General features: G+C 52.1%; 1 long non-coding RNA gene across 1 annotated transcript; it reads left to right on the top strand.

Annotated features, from left to right (window-relative positions):
- Positions 1-10820: 10820 nt before the first annotated feature.
- On the top strand, positions 10821-18705 carry LOC149915770 (uncharacterized). The gene is made up of 3 exons (XR_016471642.1): positions 10821-12098; positions 14597-14755; positions 17227-18705. It is a non-coding gene; the product is annotated as an uncharacterized LOC149915770 (long non-coding RNA).
- Positions 18706-20426: the final 1721 nt, after the last annotated feature.

Here is a 20426-nt window from a genome sequence, read left to right as displayed (position 1 = left end):
TTGTTCCCTGCCGTGTTTGCAGGAAGAGTCCTGTAAATATATTCAGAAATACTCAGGGCTGTAGATCAGATTGTCTACCTGAGCATCCCAGCACCCCCACAGTGATGGGTGGGGTGCAGCCTCACACAGCCCCATGGCCCCAGTCTCTTCATATTCCATAGGAAACAGGTGGCATAGTCATCAAGAAAGAGCCACAATACTAAAATTCCATTGGGCAGAACTTTGGTAAGAAAGTTGGCTCTGCCTGACCTTGCTGGTGCTCCACAGGGTGTAGGTCAAACATTTCCATTGCCAAGTCACTACCGCCCCCACACACAGCATTTCAGTATTTGTATTGCTCATACTTATTCCCTTCTGAACTGCAGGGCAAAAAGAAGTAGCTGTCTGGATGGACAGGTTGGTCATTCCTGCCAAAATATTGGATACAACCACTGGGGATTGATGGCTGTGACTGCAGGGAGGAGCTGCTCTGTCAACTGCAGTTGTGGATTCACAGCTTTTCCCACTTTCCTGACACAACATCCAGCATCCAAGCACAGCCTGGTGCATGTGGCCACATGTATGCTCCAAAGGCATCCTTCAGAGCTCTCATCAGCTTCCTGGAACTCATAGCAAAACACTTGTTTGCTTGTCGGGGCTGCAGCTCTGGTGAGGAGAGAACAGGCAAATCGCATCACTGCTCCCTGGGGAGTTCAAAGACACGGGGTGTGATTATCTGTGATGGAATCTGGCTTGCATAGAAAGCACTACAGTGGGAGTTGAGGCCCTGTGGGTCATGCAGGGACAGGCAGGAGGAAAGAGGGGCCCTCAATCATCAGCTGCAGACCCAGCCATCACCAGCAGCCACGTCGCATAATCCAATTCGGAAATCTATCATGGAAATCTTAAAATGAGCTCCGTTTGCTGCCCTCCCACCACCACCAGCTGCTGCTCCACAGCTGCCCCCTCCCGACAGCACAAAGATGCTCTGCTCCAGGCAGACCCACCCCAGGTAGGCCATGTTCACCCCATATTTTGGGGCACGCAGAGCTCCATGTGGACACACACGGCCTCAGGGCTGACTTCATGACAGCATCTCTAGAGGGGAACAAAACCAGAGCAAGAACTGCAGCATAGAGCACGGCGTTGTCAGGCTGGAATTAAAAGGCCAATTACTTTATAATCTCCTGGGTACAGGGATGGTCTTCGCTCGTACAAACAGGGCTTAATGAGACAAGGTCCTGGCCCAGAGTAGAGATGTTTCTGTAGACCGGAGAGCAAAGATATTTGGATGAAGACAGAGGTTGAGTCACTGAAACTGCAGCGGGCTGAATTCTGCCCATATAGCCGTCCCTGTAAATCCCAGCCAGAGGATTTTCTGGATTATGCGTGCACATTCTTTTCCCTGCCACTTCATCAAATAAGACACCATGACCATTCCCCAGTGCAGGTTGGGGAACTCACCCCAGGGGCGCAGCAACAAGCCAGCAGCCTCAGGGCTCTCCTGGGAAAGAGATCCTGGGGACAGAAACACGTATTTGGTTTTTTCCTCCTTTGCTTCCTTGTGGTTGCAACACTTGTAACCCCTGAGGCTTCACAGAAATCATTTAGGTTGCACCACGCTGGGATAGGACAGGGCACTGCTCACTGGAGCATCTTCTGGAGGTGCTTCCATTCTCAGCTTCACGTTTGCAGACAGGAAGAACTTCAATTTCTTTCTCCCATTACACCGATTCATGAAAATCTGCTCTTTGGACATCTGATAGCAAGGAATGCCTGGGGTTCAGGATGCAGGAGGATGGAAGAGGCTGTCGAAGGTTCATGCCCTTATCTCACAGGGTTCCTCTGCTCCATCTGGTTGCTGCCATGGGGAGCATCCGACTGGCAGAGCCATTTGTGCAACAACAAAACCCATCCCACGAGGATGGCAGGGCACACCAGCATCCTGGACCAGGCTGGTTGCTCGAAGCACAAAGGTTTATTGCTGTCCCATGAGATGGCAATCACGTCAGAGTTCAACATCCCAACCCAGAGCCATTAATTACAAAACAGGGAGAAGAGCTTAAATGCTTGAACATGTTAGCTCAGCCCTTCAGGGAACTCCTGATGTGCCAGAGCGTCTAATCTCTGCAAATCACTTTTATTCTGCCTTGCTCCGGGTTTTCCTTTTTAATCAACTTAATCTTTATTCATGAGGTGTGTTGCTGCTGCGTGACAGAAACGCCCAGATTCTGAGCATCAGGGAGCAGAAATTAGGGGAAAACTTGGGGCTTGTTCCAGCCAGGGCTTGAGGTCTGGAACAATTATCTGGATGGGACAGGACCCAGCACTCCTATCTGCCACTGGGGGCCAGGAGAAGGGGCCTAAGAGATGCACCCCTAAGACCAGCGTGCTTTGATCAGCTCATCTCTCTGCTATATTGAGTCCCTGAGGTCCCTGCTCACCTCGTCTTGCTGATGGAGCCATTTTAAAAGAAAAAAAAAAAAAAAAGGAAATAAAAAATAAGTGAAAGGGATTAAAGAGATAAGTGACAACAATGAGAACAAAGAATAAATGAAGTGCTAATACGATTTCAAGGGGAGAAGTGGGGCAGGAAGGAACCTTGCTCCAAGAGAGACCAACACTAGGACCTATCCTGGACAGAATCATTCCAGTTCTCCCTCCATTTACATTGTATTTTGTGACCCAACCCCAAAAAAGGACCTGGGCAGAGCCGGATGGGGTGGAGCACAGTACAACACCCCAGTTGGCTAGGAAATGCCATTCCATTTTTGGGAAGACAGCAGCAACTTCCACTTACGCTTCTCAAGAAGCAGAGCTGTCATTTAGGGGTTCCCAAGAGGAGCTGCCCAAGCATGATCCTCTTCCTGCAGATCAGCCCCAAAGCACCCCATTGTGCACAGTGAGGCTCAGCAGCCTCCCATGCCCCTGCTTGCATCCTCCCAGGATCAGTTTCCCCCTCCCAGCCATCATCTAGAGGTACTGATGGGATTGTAATGCTGTTAATGAGCTGTAATTAATTAATTAGCCTGTTAGCACAGGGGTTTTAGGCTTTTTTGGCAAACGCGTTTTATAGCCAGAGGGAGGCTCTTCCCCAGCACAGCCACAGCAGATAAGCCCCATCCCTGCGCTGAGCACGTTCACTTTCTGCCCAGCAAATTCATACCCCACTGCCTCCATCGAAGACTGTTTGTGTCACGGGGGAGGACCCTGGAAAAAGCCGCAGATGTTCCCCAGGTCGCAGACAACCCAATTACCAATTTAAATGTGGAGGGTTCACAGACATCGCCATCAGCCCCTTGAGGACATCAATCCCCTCCGGCAAATTTCACAAGAAAAACACAACCCAGGCAGAGAGCACGAGATAGCAGGGCTCTCCTCGGTCCCTGCAGGGGGGAAATTCCCTAAAGTACCCAGGCTGTAACTAAAGCAGGCCAGGGTCCAAAGCGACAGCTGAGCTGCACTGAGCAGCCCCAGGATGTTCGGAGCCATACGCAGAGCCTGAACCTCTCCCAGCCCAGCATCTCCATTACCATGCCGGTTAATAATTGAAGCACCAGCGTGGAGGCATTAAAGTTTCAGGGCTGACAGGTCAGGAGCGAGGCAGCAGGCTCAGGGAGCAGTGCCACTAATTAACCCCGCACAGTGCAGGTCTCTGCCCATCCATCCCCGTAGACAAACCCTTTCAGCACCACAAACGTTGTGTTCCCAGAGCTCTTCAGATCTGCTTTGCACAAGCATCCACCCCACACCACAGCGGATGCTCGCTCAATATTAGCTATCTCTCAAAATCAGAGCGGATTTTCTCCCCAGGAAGAACGGCTTTCTTTTTAGAGTGCCTAGCACTGCACAAAGCCGGCTCTGCGCAAGGGCTACGAGTTACCTTTTCTGGACTGAGAGGCTGAGCAGCAGGGTTATTCTATAGGAGCAGATGGAGCCGATGATCCTGGGAGCCAGCCCAGCGCGGTGACAGACTGCCCCACGCTGCCTCCCCCGCAGCACCGCGCCGGGACCCCGCACAGGAGCAGCACCCGAGGGGCTGAGCACCGGCACGACTCATCCCACTGCTGGGTGTCCCCTGGGTGGACATCAACCACCACACCCCACAACAACACCCCAGTATACATCTTGCCCCCTCATTTCCCCTATTTATAACCGACCCATCCCGCACGTTGGGCAGCGGAGTGCTTCTGCTCTCATTAGGCTCAGCTGGGCAGAGCTCACCATCTCCCCCAGGTGCTCTCAGCAATTAAGCTAATTGCATCCCGTTGGGTAGCTGATGCTGCTTCCCTGATGCTGCAGGCTTTGGGTTTCCTTGCAGTTTAGAGGACTGTGAGGCTGTTGAGTGCAGGATGGGCTAAAACCCTTTAGGCACATTACTGCTCCTTGCTCCTTCTCGAATGCTGCCACAGCAGAGAGGGCTCCGCAGAAAGGAGCAGCAACAATTGGGGTTCAGAACCCTGGGGATGGAAGCCCCATCACCAGCCTCGTGCCACCTCCTGCCTGGGGCTGAACGAGGGGTTGGACTCAATGATCCTTCCAGCCCTGGTTCTATGAAGCTGTGCTGTGGCAGGAGGGAGCTGCAGCACACCTTGGCAACCCGAAGCCTCCAAAACAACGCACAGACACTGAACTCCTGCGGAAAAGTCGTGATTTTCCATGCAGCCATTTGAATTCCCTTTGGTTGCTGCATCTCCAGCAAAAGAGCCGTGCAGTTTGCGTCAGGGCAGGCAGACGGTGGGGCTGTCTGAGCAGAGCCGTGGTCAGGGTTTGGAGCACGATGGCTCAGCAATTAATCCTCCCCCGCGACACTGCCTGGGCTCGGGCACAAGGGAGCATTACCTTGATTAAAAGCGATGCGTTAATGCAGTGCTCGGTGCCCAGCAGAGCAGATCCCCAGGGTCGCATTCAGCTCCCCATGGGCACCAGGTCCCCTGGCCACCGCTGAGCACGGCGGGGTGATGCTGCTGGGGACCGGCCCTCCTTGCCGGGCAGCCAGCAGGCATTTCCCTCATTAATCCAGCATTCGCTCCATGGTGGATGCTCCTGCCCTTTCAAAGCATCTCCCTCTTTGTCAGCTGCCTTTTCAGACACTGCAAACACACAAAAGCCGTTTTGCTCTGTGCGGTGCCTGGGAGCACACCCGTGCCCCTGCAGCAGAGCTAACGATGCTATCGGTCACCTCTGCTTCTCGCCCAGGTGCTCGTCCCACTTCTTCCCAGCCTTGTTTCAGCATTTTCCTCTTACAAAAAAGAGTCTTGGGTAAGTTCTTGTTTGTTTTCCCATGATATTATAAATGTGGTGTCCAGACTGTTCCCTCTCCTCGGCCCCGTTCAGCCCAGCCCTGCTGCAGCTTCCTCCCTTCGGGACCACTCCTGCATCTGTCTCCCCCCGGTGCTGTTCCTGCACCTGCTCTTGTTTGCTTAATACCAGCTATTTTATTACCTCTCTGGAAAGTTGCTTGGGGCCATTTCCCAGCACAGCAAACACTCAGAGCTGCAATGCTTCTGGGGAAGCTCTGCACCTAGGGGGGTGCACAGCCCTCACCCCGCACAACCAGCTCCATTCCCCATGTCAGGATGACAAAGGTGAGCTGAGCTGGCAGGAGCAGGCACAGCACCCAGCAGCACCCGTAATTAATGGCACTGTGAGCAGTTCCCTGCTGGGCCATGAATAAAACATCCCTTCTGAGGACCCAAACTTTGAAAAATCTTTTTTTTCGCTTTTTGCTCTGTTAATTATATTTGATGGGATGCTGTGCTTTTATTATTTTCTCCTTCTGCTTAAGCAGGAGTGAAAGTTGTTTTGGGGTCCTGATTTCCTACAGGGATGGTATGATCAGCAGGGAGGCTCCCCCTGAGCCACTGCCAGCCACCCTTGCAGTGTCACACCCCACGGGCCAGACACCTAGATTAGTCACGGTGTTTTGGGGCATTCCTGGGTCATTCATCATCCCAAACCTGGAGAAAAGCCTCTCCAGACCCCTTCCATCCCACAAACATTTATCCTAACCTCCTTTGTTTGCAGGGAGAAAGAAGGGGCTGACATAAACTGTGCAACTTAGACACTCAGGTTGAGCTTCTGACCCATGGGCCACCACCACCCTGCAGTTTCTGCTGGGCAAGCAATTCCCAAGCCATTGGCATGGAGAACCAAAGCAGTTTCTGAGCAGAAGAGAGCTGCTGTGTGCACATATCCAAAGCTCTGAGCATCTCTCTGGATAAAGGTGAAATTCCACTCCCAGCTCAGCTGGCTCTCATCCAGACGAGCTGCATTAGCAGAGATTTGCCAGGCCAGGATCAGACCCAAATTCAAACCCTGCCATTGCAAAAGTGCCTCAGCCACCCAAAATGCTGCTGCGTGGCCACGCTTGGTGCCAGCCAGCGAAGGAGGATGGATGCTGCTTCACTGCAAGTACCACAGTGCTGTCCCCTTGGGTTTGGCAATGGCCACACGTTGTGTTCCCCAGTGTCTCTGTGAGCTCCTTGGGCAATGATGGGCATTGCAGTCTGCATAGCCCTGCCCAAAGAGATGGCTGCCCCGTGCCTTTATGGGATATCGGGGAGAGATGGCCATTTCCTGCCCAAGCAACAAGCGCTTTGCTTCTCACTGGTTCCTCTGCCAGGCAATTTTCTCTCTCTGCTGAAAGCACTGGGTTCCGTCCAGCTCCAGCCTCCATCCTTCAGCCAACCTGAGGCTGCAGCCAGCGATCTGCACACCCAGCCCTGCTGAGGCTGATGTCCTAATGAAGGTCCCTGAAATACTCAGCTGTCAATGAGGTCTGTAACCCTTAAAGTGCTAGAAGTGCTCTCAGTGGGATGAGCTGGCACCTTGGCCACTAGGAAATGCAGTTGCATAAGCAAAGTATGCTTTACTTGGTGTTTAAGAGGTTGGCCTGCAGAGGAAAGGGACTTCCAGCAGCAGAAGAATAGAGCTAATAAAGGAAATCCACTCCACCAAGGTGGAGAGGGACTAAGGAGAGGGAAATGAATGAGTAATCTAAACACAGCCACTAACAATCCCCCCGTGCTCTTCAATAAAGCAGAGATTAAGAGGAGGATTTGCAGCCGTGCTACAGCTGGGCTCAGCTCTGCCATGGGGCTGATCAGCTCCACCACAACCTGCACTCCTGGTTCCCTGTCTGGGAAGCGAAGACATCCTTGATTCCCCATTAAAAGCTTAATATGGTGATGGCTGCAAAGGACTCCAGAGATTTGGTGCCAGTGCTGTAGATCAGCCCCAGTCCCACAGCGCACTGGGGGCTGTGGGGGGCTCTGGTGCCTACAGCCCCATACTTAGCACCACCAAAAAGGGTTTCACGCCTTCCTGCATGCTCAAAGCACCTCCTGTTGTCTCCTGGGGTGAAAGCAGCTTTCCCATAGTGGTACCAGGAGGCAGAAGCCTTCCCAAGCCCTCCAGGCACATCCCCAGTACAAATAATGAAGAGGAATTTGCACTGGCCAACAAAGATGTAACCGGAGCAATCCCAGCGGGAGCATATTTCTGTAAGCAGGGGCTACATGAGAAAGGGCAGGAAACCTGACACGTCACAAATCACTCTCCTGCCACTTGCTGTAGTCTAGAAATGCTCTATTAAAAATAACACCGGCCTCGGCTGCCGGCAGCGCAGCAGAACCCAGGCCAGGGGCTGAGGGCAGCTCAGGCTCAGGGCTGGCTGCCAGGTGGATGGAAAAGGCTCTGAGGTTTATGGCTGATAAGTGCAGCACTGCTCTGCGGTGATTTATAAACACGGAGCTGCCCGTGACATCCATCACCCATGGAGCACGCGTGGTGGGGGGAGATGCTGTCCCAGAGGGCTCTGCTGGGCCAGAGGGTGGGGAATGGGCTCAGGATGCAGCGAGGTCAGAGAGTTGGGAAATGTCAGCGATGCAGTCAAAAAATGAGGTTCTGGGGAAAGGGGAATTCTTTACCAGTGCAGCACACAGCAAGAAAATAATCGGAAGGAGGGCAAAAATATTCAAGGGTGTTGGAGCATTTCCATGCTTCTAAAAGGCTCATGTTTCTTGGGAAGCACAGGTGCCCATTTGCTTTGACATTTTCCGGGTGAGACCTTTGCCATGTATTACCATTTTCCATTTACAAACTCAGCTGCTCTGGTCGTGGAGGTGAGAAGCACTTGGAGAGGATCAGGAGCTTCCCCTCTTCCCCAGCTCCATTGGAGTCACACCACCACCAGACTCATTTTGCCACATCAGAGCCAAAGCCCATGGACCTCTCAGCCCTGAGCATGGGTTGGGAGGTGCCAGGTGTCCCCCGGCTGTGGGACAAGCAAGGTGCCCCCACCCCAGCACCCTGCTGCACAGCACACCTCAGCTTGTTCAAATAAAGCCCCATCTGCGCAGATTATTTACAGGAGGATGTTTGCTCTGCTGCAGAAGCTGATTTGGTCATGAAAGTTTAAACAGGACAGAGAAGGGACACTGAGAAGAGCGTCCTGGAGATAGGACACAGCCCCATGGATCCTTCCCAGAGTCAGAGCCCCATAGCAGCACCCCTCAATCTGAACTCCCCAGCAACGCAAGCATCTCACTGGCATTGACGCAGTTGTTGGGATCCACAGAGAGCCACCAGCCCCGAAACAACCTGCCCTGCAGGTTTGAGGAGCTGCAAGGTGACTTGCCCGTACACAGAGCAAAAATCTCTGTTGGCCACTGAAAGTCCAGGAGGTCTCATCAGAAATAACCCTATATGTGGGTTGTATGGAGAAGGGCACAGCAGGGCTGCATGTGAGCTGGGGAAAGAGCAGAGCAAAGGAAACCCTCCATAAAAATGCTTGCCCTGATGCCTTGCTGCTCAGCCAAGAAATAAAATCCCCACACATACACTGAGCCAGGAAACCACCCCATGTCCCTACAGACACCGAGATAACCCCCAGGCCATTCTTCCTTCCTTGCTGGAGGCAGATGAGGAGCCCAACCCTGAAGGAAAACACCTCGATAGAACTCCTCCCAGCCCTCCCACGTCCCGCAGCAGATCAGTTGTCCCCTGTAATATTGTAATGCATTCCAGTCCCCATAGCAGGACATGCACTGCTGGGGGTCACTCCTCGGGATGCCCACACACCCCCTCCTAGCAGATGAAGAGGCTTCCTCCACCACTGAGGCTGACCAAGCACAGCCACAGCTACCACGCACTCACCCATCGCACTCAAACTCACCCATGCAGACACATGCTCACCCAGATCCTCCCTTCTCCACCGTCTATACAGACCCCCGAGCTCTCCTTTTGCTCCCACCCCCAAAGCACTGCTGGAGAAGACCTCACCTCACTGTTCTCCAATCACCACTTGTCTTTCTGCTCCTCAGCTGACGAGGAGCAGGGTTAGCAGCTCAGTGCTCTCCCAGGGATGGATGAAGAGCAGAGAAAGGCTTGGCAAAGTGGGAGAACCTGCATTCAAGCTTGCCCAACTGCTGGTTAGTGGCTCCATGGCACCACCTTCTCCTGCACACCTGGACAGACATGTTCTGAGCGAGCCAAGGCAGGGAGTGGAGGGAGGCTCTCCTACTCTGGATAAAACAACCCAAACCTGCCTGTCCCGGTGATGGCAGATCTGCTGGGTGACAAGGAGAAGCTTACCTCTGTCCCACCACAGAGCTCCTCTGTGCCCATGGTCAGCTCTCACAGCTGGGTGCTAGGTGGAGCTGCTGTGCTTTGGGATATTGACACCCATACCCCACAGCCTGCCTCCCCAAAAAGCCTGCAGCAGAAGGCTCCTTTCTCTCACAGCAGAAGGTTACTCAGATGGAAAGCATCCACATGTGTGTCATGAAACCAGAGCTTGCTTCCTGCCACCACTCACACCACGAGCTGGGTGGTGCGGCCAGTGCTGGCCATGGGGCTCCGTCACACTTCTGGTGGCCAGGAGCACCTTTATGTCACACCTCTGGGTGGCCCTGCCATGTCCCTCACAGCGTGGCCGTGGGGTGGAGGAGATCCCATGGACATGATAAGCGCCATCACATCCTCGAGGGGTCTGTAGGATGTCTACAGGAGGATGTTTAGGGTCTCTGAGAGTAACATCAGCACCCCATTACTGTAATGATGTTTTGTCATAATTTTCTCCCACAGTAGGAGTTCTGGACAGTCCAAGTGATTGTTCTTTGGGATCTTATTCTTACAGTACCAGCAATCAACACACAGATGTTCAGCTCAGAGAAAGAGGGTTGGCAAGAAGAGCAGTCAAAAGATAACAGGGTTGATCCCAGGGTCCTCCTCCATCTGCTGGCATCTTTGGAGCCCTGAGCCCCAGCAGCGACCCCAAGCACATCCACACCCTCCACATCACAGCAATGGTGCTTTTGGGGGCCTTCATCCAATCCAAAGGGCTTGGGGAACAGAGGAGGGCTCATGTGGGTGGATCAGCACAGCATGGGGTGGAAGCCCCCATTAGCTATACCTTCCAGCATACACATGGGATATTATGTTGGGAAGCGCTGATTTTGCAAGGAGCTCTGACAGCCTGGGAGAAGCAAAACCATGCTTGGGAGAGCTGCAGTTCAGACCAAGCCAGGAAGCATTTCTTGGCAGCCATGAGTGGAGGAAGGAAAGGAGGAGGACCAGGTGAGCCAGGGATGGAGCACCATCTGCTGCCTGTCTTTGTGGGACACTGGCCAGATTGTGCAGCCCTGGAGCAGAATCTTCTCATTTGCACACATGCAATGCTATCTGGTGAATCCTAAGATCTATGGGATTGGGATGAAAGTCCCCTCAGGACCCCGTAGTGTGGATAGGAAGGCCATGAACCACAGGCTTCAGCTGGGTTGGAGGTGACTGCTGAGAACATCACTGTTATTTGCAGCCAAAACATGGAGAGAGGCAAGAAGACCCCCAGCCATGGCATGCATTGCCAGCAGATCATGTCCTGGGTCTCATTTCCTGGCTCCCCATCCTTGTTTCCCAAGCTGGATCTTTCCTCTGACTTACAGCTGGGTTCTTGGTATGTTGGATGTGACTCTCCATCCCCACCCAACAGCTTGTTGTGTTCTTGCATGGATCTTTCCTTCCTGAAGCCTTGGCTTCTCTGCCTTTGCCAGCCAGACCCCATCTCAAGGCCCAGGGCCTTCCTTCCCACCTCATCCTCCAGCTTCCTCCATGCTGAAGCATTTGGGGTTTGCTCCATCCAATGCTGAAGGAGCAGCTGGGAGCACAGCGTGAGCATGGCGAGGCCAGCAGCATGGCTTGCCAAGAGATCGGGGGGAAAAAAGGTTGCTTAGGAGGAGCTGGCCTTTACAATCTGTTTCACTTCGTGCCTCCCTCCTGACCACATGGTACCCTCAGCCAAATGTCATTAGAGGTCTGTCCACATGCTGATCACCTCATTTGCCTTCAAAGCCGGAGTGAAATCCCTCTCGGTGAGAAGCAGTTAGTTCAGCTACACCAACACCTCCAATGGTTATTTGGGAATTGGTTGGTGAGAACTGGCTGATTGACTCAGAGTGGGATTTGAGTTGAGAAGTGGGGAGCAAACTGGAGATTTTGGCTGCCACCAGGTTAATTCCCACCTGCAGAAAGGCAAGGGATTGGTTGGTGGGAGGGAAATTATAACCCAGAATCAAACCAATCTCTATCCTCGGTCCACAATCTTCAGCATTTGGTCTGGCTCCAAAGCTCTGTCTGCAGGGTTTGGAGAAGTCTTATGTCCCTCTCATCCAGCTGTGAACAGAAGCGAACACTGTTGTGGCTGCAGGAAAACAGACAGCTTCATCCGGGACAGCCAGTGGTGGGAGATGAGAAGGGACTTAATTACAGTAAGTCCTTTTGCAGCAAAACTGCCAGGTGCTAAAAGACTTTTTAATTTAGCAGAGAAAGGCAGATCGCTGCCGAGCATCTGGAAACGGAACCCAGAGAAAATCCAATTAAAAATCAGGTGGTGCTGCAATTGGAACAAGCTATGAAGTGATGGATTATTCATTTCAGCATGTCTTGAAGCCAAGAGAAGGGAGAATCTACTGGATCCTTCCAGCACTGAACCTGCTGTGATGTACACTCCTACCCAGGCTCTGCGAGCAGGCTGACTTCATGGCAAAGGCATGGCCAAGAGGCTGCCCAGTGCAATGTTCCCCATCCATCATTGGAGGACGACCCACAAGCCCTGCTAGGTGAGTTGCACTGCCTCGTGCTTGGAGGCATTAATAACCCAGAACTAGCAGCCAACTCCATGGAAACCAACTGGTAGTCAGTGACAAGTTCTCCTGTTGCTATAGGAACTAGGCCCAAACAAATAAAAATTACCTATAATTTTTCCTCCCCAAAGTTCTCCCACATCACATTTCCATAGCAACTAATTAGCTCATTAGTGATCTGAACCACACCAGTGGACAGGCAGCAGTGCCCCGCTGCCTCTCTCCAGGAAGCCCTTAGGACAGCGTGTGCCAGCTCCAAGGGAAAGGCTTGAGCAGAAGGAGGTGTTGTCTCAGGCTGGATTTCTGCACGCCTTCCCTGCGACACCTCCAGCACAAATGGCACTTGAAGCCTTCTATCTCCAGTGGTTACCTTGCCCTCCAGTTTCTCAACCTCGCTGTTTCCTTTCCAGAGTCCCCAGGTTTCCTTCAGCCCCAGCTCTGGGCTGCATGGAGCCTTGGCACCATCCTCACGTCTTTCTGGCCACCACACTGAGATCTCTTGGCTTACTGCTGGCTTCTGCAATATCTTCATTGGCAGTATCCCTGCAGGGGTTCTCTCCTCTCGTTTCTTCTCTGATCTCACAAGCACATCCCTCCCTCCTCTGGCAGCTCAGTGCAATGGGTCTCTTCATGTATTTTTTAGCTGTTTCCACCCAAATCCTAATAGCAGTGGGAAGCCACTGCTCACCTGCATGTGACCAAGCCAATGCCATGCCTCAAGTAGCCATGGGTGCCATTGCCACCTTCGTAGCCAAGGAAAGACCATGGCTTTGCAGAGTTAGGGCCAGCAGGAAGCACTAGAGCCCTCCCTGGATTGCAAGACACCCAAGGTACAACACAAGACCCATGGACACATTGCATTGGGCCAGCTTGGCTGGGCAGCTCCAGGTCACAGGAGATGGTGGTGGCAGAACAACTGGGTGCTAAAAGTCTCCTAGGAAGAAAATGTTAAGCAAAAAAAAAAAGACCACAGTGGTAGAATTGCTGTTGACAGGTACTGGTGTAATTAACACGAGCAAGTGCATTCCAGGAGATTAGTTATATTAAAGCACAATTGCATGCCCACAGAGAGGAGGTGGCACCCTCAATTAGTGTCAGAAACTGGAAAGCAAAGACCAGCTCTGATTGCCTCCGCCGTGGCAGAAATCTGCTGAAACCTGGAATCCCCCAACTGCAGCCGCACGGAAACAGGGCTCAGGGCTTCTTGGTTGTGTTTCCAACGATTTGAATATTTTGACACTTCTCAAGGAGTAAGCTGTGAAAAGGTATGAAAGGGAAAAGGAAACAATCAGCAATAAAAGGCAAGCAGCTGAAAGCCTGTGAAAATAGCAACACTGAGCCTCAGTCCAGAGCCTTAAATACAAAATGAGATTAAAAGAAAAAAAAAAAAAGAAGTCGGATGAATTCAAGGGAGAACTTTCCTTTCTATTCCTCTGCTTTTTGCCCAGCCCTTCAGATGGGCACCACTCCTCAGCACTGCAGATAACAAGAGGGGATGAGTGACCCAGCAGCCCCAGGAACTGCAGTAATGCTGTTTCCTTCTCCCATTCCCTTTGTTTTTGCCATTCCCTTGTTTCTCAGAGTCTCAATTATTTGCAGAGAGAACAGCTGAATGCTCCTTGCGTGAGAGTCTGGGAAGCCTGCAAAGCTGCCAGTGTCCCTCAAAGCTTTCAGGTGTCCCTCCAGCATGATGATTAGCAAACTGCTCCTAGGGGTAACATGAGCAGTTGTCCCTGGGACAGCTTGACTGCTCAGGTGTTGGGGATTTACGGGGACTTAGCTAAAATTCTTTTCTGAGACTTTGGGTAGAGTTGGTTGTGCTGAAGGTTCCTTCCTAACCCCTCGCATCAATCATTGATGAGTTGTTGTAAACAAAAGATCTGAGCGTTGGTTTCATCAAAGGGAAGAAGAATCACTCTAATTTTTGTGGGTTGGATATCACCTGATCATGGAATCCTTCAACCATAGAATCATTAAGGTCAGAAAAGCCCTCTCAGATCACCAAGCTCAACCCCAACCCACCCCACCATGCCCATCGATTGCGTTCCTCAGTGCCACATCTCTCTACTTCCAGAACACCTCCAGGATGGTGACTTTCCTAATATTCAACCTGAATGATGCTGAGACCACTGCAGAGACTGGTGCCTGGAAGCCTGCCCACCTGCATGTCCTCATCTCACAACTCCTTCTGGTCCAGCCTCTGTTCCTACATACACAAAGCCCACCTTTAGCCCACCAGCCCTACCATGCTCCAGGGGTCCCCAAAGTTTCTTCTTAGAAAGAGTGTTTGGGCACTGGCACTGCTGCCCAGGGAGGTGGTGGAGTCACCGTCCCCAGAGGTGTTCCTGAACAGTGGAGATGTGGCACTGAGAGGCGTGATTTGGTGCCATGGTAGGAATGGGTTGGGGTTGGACTTGAGGATCTCTGAGGTCTTCTCCAATCCGAATGGTTCTGTGATTCTATGGCTTCTCCAGTGTCTCATAGGAACCAAGTGGCACCAGTGCAAGGACACGAGGCCAAGCTCACTCCCACCTCCCTCTTGTCATCCATGGAAATGTGATTATTGAAGAGATCTCTGGCACCATCAGATGTGATCAAAGCCACAACTCAATTAGCTTTGACTGGATTGAAAGGTGAGGGTTTGGAGGAGGACGGCAGGGTGGGCTCCATGGTGCGGTCACCCATGGGTACTGAAGATGGATAGGGCCAGGCATTGCACCTCATCTTGAGGAGGATCCCAGGTGGGGTAACGTGAGCCCAGCCTGCCCTGAGACGCTTTTAATTCTTTCTCATCTTCTGAAATCAAATAAAAATCTGAAGGAGAAACTTTGTCATCTGAGCAACGGTGGAAAAAAAAAACCACATGTCTGGAGATGAAAGGGAATTGTAGATGGGTATTTCATTTTCTGCTCTTGTAATGAATGTGAAAACAACAAAAAAAAAAGAAGCAAACAAAAAATCCCAGACGTGGTTAATGAGCTTTGCATTTCAATGCACACCGATGTCACCCTTTGGCTGGCGATGCTCGGTGGGCAAATGTTGGGTTGTGGGGAATAGCAGCAGTATTTACCAACTAACACATGCGTTTTGAGAAGAAGTTTGTTAAATATTTTAGTGCATCCAGTCTCCTCTTCCCCGCCCATCTACGGACTTACAAAATGCTTTGCATATTTATTTTAGCATGCACTAGATTTATTTAAAAATAGCATCACCAGCACTGGAAACAGCCCACTTGCTTTTCATCTAGATCTTTGCATTGAATCAGTGAATCCAAAATTAAACAAGGTTAGGTGAACTAAATCTATACAAGGACCTATTTGCTGATCAATACAGAAATGGATGCCTGGGACTTCTTTACCATGTGAAATATGAGGACTTATGAGAGAGATATTGCTTTTGTTATTGCATTAAAAAAAAAAAAAATCAGATTTAATCTCCACGCATTAAAAAAAATATTTGTTGAAGAGATGCTTTGCCCTAAATAATTTATGCTGGTTGTATAGTACCCAGAAGAGAGAAGTTTCCCTTCTTCCATTCCTAATGAGATGGAAAAAGACCTCAAATATTTTTCTTGGATTCAGTTTCATCGGTGCACGGAGCTGAAACTCTGCCTGCATCTGAGAGTTGGGCTCCTCCAACACTAAGAGAACCACAGTGTGCTGCTCCAGGACGGAGAGGGACTCCAGCACATCTGGGGCCAAACCCACAGCCCTGCAGGGAGCACTGAGCCTTGAGGTCTAGGGGACAGTGATGGGGACTGAGGCGCCAGCACCCATGGGAGAGAGGGGAGAAGCCAATCCAGCATGGCCACAGTGGTGTGCCACGGGGCTGGGCAGCAGGTATTTGGGAAAACAAGTGGTCAGACTTTTAGCCCACCTTGGGGACAACACCTGGGGCTTGCCTAGGGAACCGTGCCATGCCCAGCTGGGTGCCTTTCCCACAAGCACACTGCAAGAACCGATCCATCAAGTGCTGTACCTGTTTTGCTCTGAATAAATCTGCATATCAGACGCTTCCATGAATGAAAAATGCATGCACCGGTAAATCAGAGGTGAAATAACACATCAGTTGTCAGCACTATTTTTTATTTTTTTTTCCCTCTAGGAGTTTCATTAAAAAAGACACATCATCTGATAAAGGTAATAGCGAGGGCAGTCCTCAGCCAGCACTGCTTCAGCAGGGTGTCCATGGGGTCCCACGTCCCTCTTTTCGGGGACCTACCTGGGTGCCAAGACGACAGGTGACAGCAGTGTTTCTCCCTATGCTGTTCCCATACCACCAGCATTCGGGTTAGCAGCAACACATGGACACAAGCACGCAGCAAAGAGGCAACAGCTGCTTCTCACTAACCCAGATTGGGATTTTAATTAAGGAAAAGATTTGGGGGAATAAAGGGGAAAATAATTCTGAAAGCTTTAATTAAAGAAGTTCAGGGCGAGGCAGGGTGATGGGAGGGGATGCATCCTGCTGTGGCTGGGGAGGGTGAGCTCTGACCCCATTGGGACACTCAGTGCTGAGGGGATGGGGCAGTCCCTGTGCACCCCTCAGATTGAGCTGCTGCAGACTCCCAGTGAGACCCAATGGCAGAGTGTGAGCTCCCACCTGGTTAAAAATACATCAAAAGCCAAATTCCTATTGATTTGGCTCTGATATATAGCAAAGGGGGTGGTGAGGGTTCCTATGGTGCACGATGCAATGGGTGCTGGGGCTTGGGGAAAGCTTTGCTTCCATGCTGCATTGCCCAGAGCAGCAGTGGGGCCAGGGTGAGTGCTGTGCCCAGGATGGTGGCACTCATTGCAGTAGGGGTTAATGCTGGTTCAGTAAGAGCCCCCAGAAAAGCAGAAATGATCAATAATGCTGGGTGTGAAATGCCATATCAAAGCCACACGGGGTTGGTTGGAAGTGGGGCTGTAAATGCTGCAAGGAAGAAGTGCTGCCTAGTGAGTTATCTTTGCTGTGTTTTGTTTGGAAATGCGTGTTTCTGCTCACAGCAGGGTTTGCAGCACGGTTTGCAGAACACTGTTCCTCAGCAGAAGCTTTGCTCTGAGCACACAGCCAGCAACACGTGCCACTAACCTGAGCTTTTGCTCTGCTTCTTTGATAGGAAGGTGTGAGAGGAGCACAGCTGAACTCAACCCCTGCCACAAAGTGTGGGCACCTGTGTCAGGAACACAGCTGGACAAAACTCCTGCAGAACAAAGACTCCACAAAATGTGTTTCCAAGAGCCTGCCTTCATCAGAGGCCACAGCCAGAGCAGGGAGGTTTGGACCCCATCCTGACACACAGAACTGGGGATGCATCCTTGGATGTGAGATGCAGCCATGTGTCCAGGGTTGGGGGGTTCTCTGTCACTGTTAAATGAAGTTGAGGGGAGAAAAGTGCCACGTCAGTCCCACGGGAGCCCCCAGCAGGTTGTCACCCCCCTGCTTGCTCCAGGCTCCTCAGACCTCTGGTGTGCACGCAGAAAACTGGTGGGCTTCAGGTCCCAAATTCTATGATTCTGTGAAATAAAGCCAGGGAGAAGATTCCAGCGCTGTTGTTTTAAAGCAATTTTCCTTTTCCCTGGCACATTTGCCATTGCACAGCTCCAGCTCATTCCTCAGCTCCGAAGCCATGCAAGACCTGTTGCAAGCAGAGATGCTGTGAGGGGGCTTTGGTGAGGGTCAGTGCAACACAGGGAATTCCGAACCCATTGCATCGCTCCTCTGAGCATTGCACAGCTCAAACCCAAAATTTCATCTCAAGCAATCACATACAAAACCTCATTTTGCATAAGATGAAAGGAACACGTCACTCTAAAGTGATCTCATCATCCCTGAGCCAGGAGTTACACTGAGCAAAGCAAAGCTGCTATCGAGGTAACTGCTTCGGTTTCATCAAGGTTCCCACCTCCTCCACTCCAGAGCAGCTCCGAGATGCAAATCAAGCACAAAAGCCACCTGGGCTCCTCGGCAGCCCTCTGCCCACGTGCCTGGAAGGCAGCAGTCTGTGCCAGCACCGCGTGGTGTGTGCAGAAAGGTTAAGGCAGTGTGCAACGAGCCAGGGGCACTGCGTGGGGCTGGGCAGCCCTGAGCAAAGCTGGAGGGTCCTGAGTGGGAGGTGACCACCGTGGGGACCCCAGCACCTCCCTGATCTGCTTGCTTCAATCCTCGATATTTTCAGGCTTTGCACTGCTCTCCTCCTCCAGCTCCCACGTTTCCCCCACCTCTGCAAAAGCAGCAGGAATGTGGAGCCAAGAGGAGGGCAGCACCTGCTGGGCGGGGTGGGAGCTTCCACCCGACCTCTCCTTATCCTTTCTTTGGGGTCCTGTGCAGCGAATCATCCTGATTTTCCAGCACCCCAACATGGGGTTTTGCTGTTGACCCCACTGCAGGTCCCAGGGCAGGCAGCAGAAAGCAGCTCCAGAAACGTACAGGATTTGGGCCCATTGCCCATGCGTGGGCTGGGCTTGCAAACCAGATGGAGAGAAGGGGATTGAAGGTGCTTCACCCAAGACAGGGGTGAAAATAGTGCAAAACTTGTAAACTCATATTTATATGATAGCCAATTATCAGGGAGACCACCTGGATGTCCATGGTTAAACCAGAGCTTTGCTCACCCCAAAACAAAGCACCCACATTCTGCATACAGAGCAGTACCAGGTGATGCATCCACAGCAGCTCCCACGGGCAATACAGAACTTCCCAGCCCCCATGCACTTCACTTTGAGGCCATTCCTCCTCGATGGGCTGCACTCGGCACCCCAGGGGCCAGCTGGGATGATTTCAGGGCTGCTCAGCTGCCTGGCTGGGGGTGGGGAGGATAATCCATATTGCTGAGGTCTCATTGGTATTCTGCAGTTTCAGCTCATTAGCCCTTAGGTGCTACCAGAGCGAGAGCATTGGAAGTTTCTGGGCTGAGACAGCTATTAGGGGAGGATGGAACACATCTCACACAACCCAATGCCCTGCATGAGCTTGCTGATTTATGCTATCGATCTTGAAGGTGCCCACATGCTGCCTGAACCTAAAAAAACCCAACCCTGCCCTACATACAGCCCCAGCCACCTTCAAAAAAGAAAGAAAGAAAGAAAAACCGAGCAAAATAAATAACCCAAAGAGCTCCCTGCAATCTGCTCTCCAGGAGCACCACCAGCTCCAGCTCCCAGTATGACCAGTGAGGGCTGATGGGGGGACTGGGCGCCCATCACAGCCAGCTCAGCGCAGGGCAGGGCTGGCTGCCACCCCCTGGTGCCACGTGTGCTCTGCTGGGCTGGCTGAGGTGTGATGAGTTGTGATGTCTGCATTGAGGGGTTGTCCTGCTTTGGGCACTGCCTGCTTGCACCCCACCACGTGCCTGCAGAAATAACCTCTTTGTGCTTGTATTTGAGACAAATGGGGGGGGGGAATGAAAAAAAAAAAAAAAAAAAAAAACTTTTCTCCAAACAGGGGAACTCAATGTGATGAATTTTCCAGTTCTGCTGAAGTTCTCTCCTCGGAGGCACTGATACACGTTTAATGGGTCTCGATGCAGCCATTAAGCTGCTAATTGAAACGAAGAGCCCGCAAGCTCAGCGCTGAGCCCCCCGCCCCCCCCCATACACACACACACCCCCCCTCCGAGCCCCTTCCCCGCGCCGGGCCAAACACCTGGGGGCTTCCCAGCCTCCCGCGCACCCCCACCCGTGTCCCCCGCTTCTACCAAGGGAGCACTCATAGGGGAAAAAATGAGGATGGGATGGGATGGGATGGAGCCCCCCCGCTTCTCATCATCCCACGGCTGAGGCTGAAGGAGCCGCGGCCCCGCAGACCCCCGGCGCTGCCCGCTGCCTCCCCCTCGCGGCGGCCCTGGGACGGTGCCCCCGACCCTGTGCTGGCAGCACAGCCCCAGAGCTGCTGCCCCACACGGGGGGAGGGCCCGACACACTGAGCCCCGCATCCCGGCCCGGGGTGATGCTCCGGGGGGGTCTTTCAGCCCGCAACCTGAGGTACCCCCAGTACTGCAAGCAGTATAAAGCAGTGAGTGTCATGAGAGGACCTGACACAACGAGGATGCTCCATCATAGGAAGAGGGCACACGGGTGCTTCGGGGTGAATTTTATTGAAAACAAGGAGGGGTTCATGGGTACAGACTGTGCTCAGTACAGGGCTGGAGGGGCTCTGGGCTGCATCAGAACCACAGAGTCATTCAGGTTGGAGAAGACCTCTCAGATTCACAAACCAACCTCAACCCACCCCCACCATTACACCAAACCATATCCCTCAGTGTCACATCTCCGTGGTTCTGGAACTTCTCCAGGGATGGTGACCCCACCACTCCCTAGG

The sequence above is a fragment of the Phasianus colchicus genome, chromosome 16 (genome assembly GCF_987193195.1).
Source record: "Phasianus colchicus chromosome 16, bPhaCol1.hap1.1, whole genome shotgun sequence".
Lineage (NCBI taxonomy): Eukaryota > Metazoa > Chordata > Aves > Galliformes > Phasianidae > Phasianus > Phasianus colchicus.
The sequence above is the reverse complement of the archived record's forward strand: the minus strand, read 5'-3'. Positions and strand labels throughout refer to the sequence as shown.